This window comes from Jaculus jaculus, chromosome 3, assembly GCF_020740685.1.
Source record: "Jaculus jaculus isolate mJacJac1 chromosome 3, mJacJac1.mat.Y.cur, whole genome shotgun sequence".
Lineage (NCBI taxonomy): Eukaryota > Metazoa > Chordata > Mammalia > Rodentia > Dipodidae > Jaculus > Jaculus jaculus.
The window spans coordinates 73,282,826-73,290,922 of record NC_059104.1 but is presented as its reverse complement, the minus strand read 5'-3'; the positions used below and the strand labels follow the sequence as shown (position 1 = coordinate 73,290,922).

At 46.1% G+C, this 8,097-nt stretch overlaps 1 pseudogene; it reads right to left on the bottom strand.

The window, feature by feature from the left end:
- Positions 1-2,980: 2,980 nt before the first annotated feature.
- LOC101612107 lies at positions 2,981-6,199 on the bottom strand (annotated as a pseudogene).
- Between the last annotated feature and the right edge of the window lie 1,898 nt (positions 6,200-8,097).

Here is an 8,097-nt window from a genome sequence, read left to right as displayed (position 1 = left end):
TAAGAACTTTTCCCATTGTAAACTATCAGTCAATTCAAAGTCATACCAAGATGGTTGTTTCCTAAGAACATTAAAACATTGTGAACTAACATGAAATTCAATGTTCTACAACATAACGTCACACTACGAACATTTCCCATAGCAAAATAACTGGAAATTCAAGGTTGTTTGACTGCAAAAGAATCCGATTACAAACTAACAGTGAATCCAAAGTTCCATTAAGCTCCTTGTATTCTAAGAACATTTCCCATTGTAAAACAACAGGGAATTCAAAGTCAAACAAGCTGGCGGTGTGCCAAGAACATTAAACTCTTTGAATAAACAATGATTTGAATGTTTTATAAGCTGACGTTCTACTAAGAACATTTCACATTGTAAATTAACTGAATATTCTATGTTGTTTGACGTCACTGTATACTGCGAACATATCCAATTATAAACTAATAGTCAATCCAAAGTTCCATCAGCTCCTTGTCTTCTAAGATCATTTTCCATTGTAAATTAACAAGGAATTCAAAGTCATAGAGTTGGTTGTACACTGAGAACATTAAACATTGTGAACTAACAGGGATTGCAATGTTCTACAACATAATGTCACACTACGAACATTTCCCATAGCAAAATAACTGGAAATTCAAGGTTGCTTGACTTGATGAATCCAAATACAAACTAAAAGTGATTCTAATGTTGCATATTCTCCTTTTCTTCTAAGAACATTTCCCATTGAAAACTAACTGGATATTCAAAGTTGTTTGTAGTGCCTGTGTACTGCGAATGAATCCAAATGCAAAATAACAGTAAATTCAATGTTCCATATGCTCCCTGTCTTCTAAGAACCATTCCCATTTTAAACTAAAAGAGAAGTCAATATCATACAATCTGGTTGTGTCCTATGCACATTAAACATTCTGCACTAACAGGGACTTAAAAGGTCCATAAGCTGCTGTTCTACTACAAACATTTCCCAATATAAACTAACTGGATATTTAAAGTTATTTTACAAGACTCTGTACTGCGCACGAATCGGGTTACAAACTAACAGTAAATCCAAAGTCCTATGTGCTTCCTGTCTTCTAAGAACATTTCCCAATGTAAACTATCAGTCAATTCAAATATTGCTAAACCTGCTTGTTTCTTATTCCCATTTGCTTGGAATATTGCTTTCCACCCTTTCACCCTGAGGAGGATTCTGTCTTTAGTGGTAAGGTGGGTTTCTTGAAGGCAGCAGATTGAGAGGTCAAATAGTTTAATCCACCCTGTTAGCTTGTGTCTCTTGATGGGTGAATTAAGGCCAATAATATTTAGGTTAATGACTGAGATTTGATTTGATCCCTGCCATGTTGTGGTGGGAGAAGTGTTGGTATTTTCATGGAATTTGAAACTTTTTGTGTCTACTCTAGGTTTGGTTGCTGTGATCTGCTTCTTGTAGGCATTTGTGTTTGGTTATTTGTTTCTTCTCTGTGGAGAATTTCCTGGTATACTTTCTGTACATTTGGTTTTGTGTTCATATAATTATAAAGCTGAGTTTTGTCATGGAAAGTTTTCCTTTCACCATCTATTATAAGGGAGACTTTTGCTGGGTAGAGTAGTTTGGGTTGGAAGCCATAGTTTCTTAGAGTTTGGAGAGTTTCATTCCAGACCCTTCTAGGTTTCAGGGTTTCCATTGAGAAGTTTGAAGTAATTCTGATATGGTTTCCTTTGAAAGTGGTGCGCTGCTTTTCCCTAGCTGCTTTTAGGATTCTTCTCTTTGGTGTCAATGTTTAGAGTCTTAATGATAATATGTCTTGGGGAGATTCTCCTTTGGTCCAGCCTGTTTGGAGTTCTGTTCACTTCTTGTATCTTTTTCTTTAGAATTTACACAATTTATTATTCAAATTAAGAAATTATACATTTTGTTTTGATAATGGTCATTGTCTTAAAAGTGTCATTCAGCTTTCCCAAATTTAAAAGTATATTGCTAATTCTGGTCACCTAACTATGACAGCAGAGTCTCCAGCCACAGACACTAGACGTGGCACAAGTACAGTCTGACCTGGAGTCCTCACCAGCTCCACACAGGCTGGTCCTCACCATAGCTGCCCTCCGACGTTCTCGGCTTCCTGTTTGCAGAGGCTGAGGTCACCCAGCAATGAGTCTGGCCCTGATAAAGTGCCTAAGTGCGACTCCCCTCTGGACAAACACCAGGGAAGCCCATATTCTTGTCAAAGCAGCAGTAGGAAGTAGAGGTGCTGAGGCCCTCCAAGATGTCCAGGATGATGACAGTGCAGCTGGGCCCAGAGTGCACGTGTGTCACAGAGAGAAGCAGCCGGTCACTTTGTTTCAAATGACTTTAATAGGAGCCACAGGGCTCATGTTCCCCAGTCGTCCTCACTGGAAGTGACACATGCCTTGGGGACTGCAGGGACCCTCCTTCTCCCTGAAAGCGCTCCAGGCACCACACAGATACAGAAACAGCATGAGTGAAGTGGCCACTTCACACCCACAGTGGTGTTTAATCCTCATGATGCCATCAGTGGATTCTCCACACAAGCATGAGAGTCCTACCCAGTGAATGGCTTAAAAAGCACAAAAGAGATAATGCTGTCTATCTGTTTTCCAAACTTAACCACTTTGGGAAAAGGCAACAGGAAAGAAAATGCCTTTAGTTGTAACACTTAGGCTTGTAAACAACCAACCACACGAGAAGCCATTTCCCTGGAGCGCTGTTTCAGCCCCTGCCCCTTTCCGGTAGATGCAGGCACCAACCCAGGAGGGCGTCTAACAGCATCAGCAAGGCCAAAGCTTCATCTTTGGTTAATCTCACTGAGTTGCCACTAGTCTAAAAACTGTGTTCTCTTCTTGGCAAAATCACTAAGCCAGCCACATGTCCATCTAATAAGTGATCATGCCATAATAAAATCATCTAAAAAACCAGGCAGTAAGAAGTCCTGGGCACTCTCGTGGGTCTGGCAGGTGCTGGCTCCAGCTGGCTTGGCTCTGCTCAGCTCAATTCAAAGCAAGCAGCACACTCGATGGCATAGAGCAGTTTGCTTTGCAGCAGGGCCTCATCATAAAACTCAGGGAGCTTCAACAGGTTCATGCAGGTGCTGGCTGTGGGGAGCTGCTCGAGGTCAAAGCCCCCATTGTGGATGCAGAACGCAGGGTACAGCTCCTTCAACCCCAGGAGAGGGGATCAAGAGCAGCTTGTTACAAACTTGAGCAACTTGCGCTTTTCTTCATCTGTGAACTCTTCTACAACTCTCCAGAAGATTTTAATGACAGGATGATCTGCAGAATAGCCCCCTGAGTAGTTTGTAAAGGACTTTAGGTCCTCCAGACTTATGGGAACTTGTGCACCAGAAATTAGTACCTGAATCTTGCTGGTCAAACATTCGGAGCCACTCCAGGCTGACGACGTTGGCAAGGCCCTGTCGAAAAGCCAGACAGTGAGGGAGGATCTGCTCTTTCAGCCGGTAGTCAGCTACCAAGTGGTTGTAGTAGGCGATGTGGTTGGCCCCGGTGACAGGGATGTCTTTCCTCCAAACTTCAGTTCAACTACCAGGGCCTCACCCAGATCATTGTTCACCACAGTGAAGTTCAGCCCCAGCTCCTCCTGTCCTCCGCATAGCTCTTGAGGAACAACAGATCCCTGTAGACCTCGGGGTCCAGGGAGGCCAGGTGGTGGATGTACACATCTGCGCTAGTTCCTGGACAGGAAAAAGCCAGCGAAGGGCAGCTCCACCAACATGTTTTCATACAGGGCATTTCCAAGCATTCGGCCCAGGAAGTAGTAATGTCTAGCAAAAGAATCTCCCACAAGCATCTGAGCAGCTGGGTTGGGGTAAAGAAGCCCTTCATTAGTAGTATTAAGGAACCCCTGGTTGGGATTAAATCCCGACTTCAGTAGTTCGTTTAAAAACTCTGAAAATGCCACCGCCATCGATGCCAGCTTCATCCAGGCCATGGGCATTGAGCAAGTGCACACGGATCTGCTTTTTCAAGTCAGGTTCATTTTCTGGAGAAAGTTTGTCATAAGCATCTTCATAAATATAATTTCTTCTTATTGTGACATTAATTCCATCCAGAAATGGACCATCTCCTTGAACCTCTCGCTTATCTGCATAAATCAACCTTTGAAAGATCTTCACTCGCTCCTCAAATGGAACTATGAAGGGCAGTTCTGTAAGGATGGCCAGCTGCCGCTCCTCAGACACAGACAGTGGTGGGGACTCCAGACCCACCTCCAGAGTGTATTGCAATGGGCCGATCCTCCCCATTCTCTGGAACCTCCACACATGTCTGGACGCAGGCACATACAGCTGGGTGACCTTGTCTGCTTTAATATCCTCTTGTTCAGACAGCCAGTGGATTGGAGGACAGAAGTTTCTCCTTGTGTCTCTGGACTTCAGCATCTTCACTAGGTTGGTGATAACCTTGAAAAGCTGAATCCACCGCTTCTGCTCCATCTGTATGCACTGCTGCATCTCAGAGCTTGTAGTAACCCCAATGCTCTGGAAGGCGGTCACGTACTCCTCTCGTACTTCTGGCTTTGTTTCTGGATATGCCAGCTTGATGATCCCCAAGCAGGCATCACGCAGGCAGCAGGACAGCACAACCAGCTCCTCCAGAGTGAAAGGCATCATGGATGATTGTCTCTGACCTACAACTTCTATGGGGGTCATGTATGGAAATCAGCGAATGACTGAACAAGGAGCTGAAGAGGTAAAAGAATGGGATGATCCGTCTAGAATCTTCAAAAGACATGGGTGACCCCCTCGATATCACCTGAAGCAACGGTACCATAGACCCTGTGATCATCCGTGTTGTCATGGAAGTGATGAGAATCCAAAGGTGCCTCAAAAACCTGGCATTAAAGGCTAAACTGTAGAGAAGCCTGACTCTGGGCACCATCATGCGGTGCTGCACCATCAGTGTGTGGCAGATGGACACCATCCTGGTGAAGACCTCCTCACTGGCTGAGTCTCTCCACACCAGGTTCAACAGGGTATTGGTCTGCTGCTTTGTGTCCAGCTTCCTCAGACACTCCTCGGTTATGTACAGGGTTGAGAACCTGCCATCTTCAGGGTCGATGGGCTGGTCAGCCTCCTCACACTCCTCCTCAGAGTCACTGGAGGAATCAGGGCGGCCAGCCCTGATGGGCGAGGCAGGTAGCTGGGAGAAGAAGGACTGGAGCACTCGCAGATACACCAGCAGGCCATCCTCTGAGAGGGCACCCAAATAGTTCTCGCCAACAGTTAGAACAAAATAGAACAGTCATGGCGCCCCACCATTCTGCTTTGAACCTCAACTTTCCGGTAACAATAGTGCATTCAGAAAGGGCTCATAAGGGAACACAGCGTGGGCATCAGCTAATGCCGGAATGACAAAATGAAAAATCTGATCAGTGAAAGGTACTGCCAGAAACTCCCCTGTAAAGGCTGAAAAAACTTGCTGCCTGGAACCTTCTGGACAGGAGCTGTATGTAAAGTGCAATGGTTTGAGGACATTATCCAGCAAATTTTTTGCAATAGGAACTCAAGAAACATCAGAATACTCAACACTTGACCGAAGCTTGTTGTTAATCATCAAGTAGAGAGACCTATAATAGCCATTGTGAATCATGTAGTGCAAAACCTGTTCAATCACTGACACCACATAGCTAGCATCTTGTAAAACAGGCAAATAAGTATTCTCAGATGAAAACACCTCCAGCATCCGCATGGGAAGTGCAACATTCAAACTGTCATCATTACAGCTTTGCAGCAACCTGCAACAGAGCCTCATCAGCCTCTTTATTTGAAATAAGCATGTCAGTCGCTCTGATCCATCCAACTGCTTAACAGAGAGAGCTGTGCTTAATTAAGTTCTGATATAGCCATGTCAAACGTTTAGAGTCTTCACTTTGTAAAAAAAACAGAAGGTGCCTTACCAGGAGGGTAAGGTTTGGGCTGTTGGCAAGGGAAGAGGTACCGCCGTGCTGTGCCGAGTCAGCACAGTGGTCAAACGCGCTTCTTTGGATGGAGTATTGCTGTTTTCTGTCCCTGTAGCCTCAAATAAATGACAGGATAATTATTGCATTTTTCAATCTTCGAGTTTCTTCCTCTTTTATCCTTCTTTCTTCCTGAGTACGATGTAAAAGAGAAGCCTTTTCTTCCTTCTGGCTCTCGCCGCCAAGGGACACCGTGGCCCGCCTCTGGAAATCCCCTTCAAAGCTGAACATCTTCACCACCTATCCCATCTGCGAGGCCCGGCAGGGTCGCCGCCCAGTTCTCTCGCACAGACCCAAGGCCTGCGGCTAGCGCTCCCCGCCCTGCCCGCGGGCGCGAGCCAGGCCACGCTGCCTCATCCGCAGGGCACCACCGCCGCTGCCGCCGACCACGCATCTGCACCGCGGCTGCCGCCCGCACGGAAGATGGTGGCCAGCCGCGCTACTTGCGCATCCCCACCCACTTATGCATCTTGATGGGCCTTTCTTTTAAGAGACTGGGGAAGTTTTCTTCAATTATTTTGTTAAATAAGTTCTGGATGCCTTTAGTCTGAATTTCTTCTCCTTCTGGTATTCCAATGATTCTGATATTAGGACGTTTAAGTGTATCCCACAATTCCCTCATGTTCTGTTCACAGGAACTTTTGAACTTACTGAAATTTTTAACTCTCGAACTGTTTCTTCCATCCTGTCTTCCAGCTCAGAGTTTCTATTCTCCACTTCACTAACTCTATTCTTGAGAGCCTCTAGAGAGTTTTGGACTTGTTCAATTAAGTTTGCATTTCTACTACTTTCCTATGAAACACATCCATCACTCTGTCCAGCTCCCTTTTCACCTCATTTTCTGATTTTCTTGATGATTCTTGGAATTCATCCTTGCATTTCTTTATGTTTTCATTTAGTGTGGCCAGCTGATTTTTAAGATCCTCTTTTTTTTAACTCACCCTCAACTTTATTAACTTTCTTTGAATTCCTTCCAATGTCTTATCATATTGCTCTAGCTTAGTGATGGTAGCATCCACATGATTATCGGTCCTTTGTTGCTTTCCTGCACATTCTAGCAGTAGGTTGGACAGGGTTGCATTGCTCATAGCTTCCACTTGATGTTCTGATCCTAAAAACTCTTCTATGTTTTGGTTAGATGTAATCCTTGTTGGACTGGGTGATCTATCTGGATTTTCTTGCATTTTACTTTTCATGTTATTTCTTTTGCGCTGTGGTCTACCCATGTCAGTGTATGGGCAGGTAGGTGGGTGGACCAGCCTGGGCTCCAGCTCAATGGGAATCCAAGGCAGCCTGGGGCAGTTGCCAACCAACCTGGGTATTGGCTCTCTCTTGCCAAAGCTGCCTATATGCTGCCTGACAGGGGCACCAAAGTTGCCTGAATTCTCACCCAATAGTGCACCAAAGCTGCCTGCCTTTGATCTTGGAGGGGGACTGAGGTAGCAAGCCCTGAAGCTGCCCAAACTCTGGCTGGGAACACTCAGACCTGTAAACTGTTTGCACTCCCCCACCACAGGGGAATGGGTGGCAATGGGCTGGTAGGGGATGTCACCTGATCTGGTGCTAGTGACTCAGTCTGGGCTTGTGTGGCCCTTGCTGTGGGACTGGGCCTGCTGCACGTGCAATTGTGCAGAGGCAGCTGCGGCGGGCACCACGGAGGATGGCCGGCAGGTACGCGATAAGAGCACAGCAGCGGCTGTTCTGACAGCCACCCGATCAGAGCACAGGTGGCGGTGGTCCCTGCGGGTGTGAGATCAGAGCACAGCATGGCAGGCCAGTGCACACGATCAGAGCACAATCACAAAGGTCCCCACAGGTGTGCAAACAGAGTACAGTGGTGGAGATCCCCGAGGGTGTGTGATCAGAGCACAGTACAGAGGGGCAGCAGGCACGAGATCGGAGCACAGCCACTTGGGTCCTGGGGCACAGAGGCTGTAGGTGGGTAGACTACTCACCCGAGATGGGATCCGTGATTCCCTTTTTTTCCCCACTCTGTGCCCTCCCACTGGCAAGAAGACACTGATAACCCTTAATTTCTTGCCTTTCCCCGGTATTTGCAGCACAGCTAGGCGGTAGCCATCTTAGCTGGAAGTCGAATCACTGATTCTTAATGGTCACAAACAAATCCT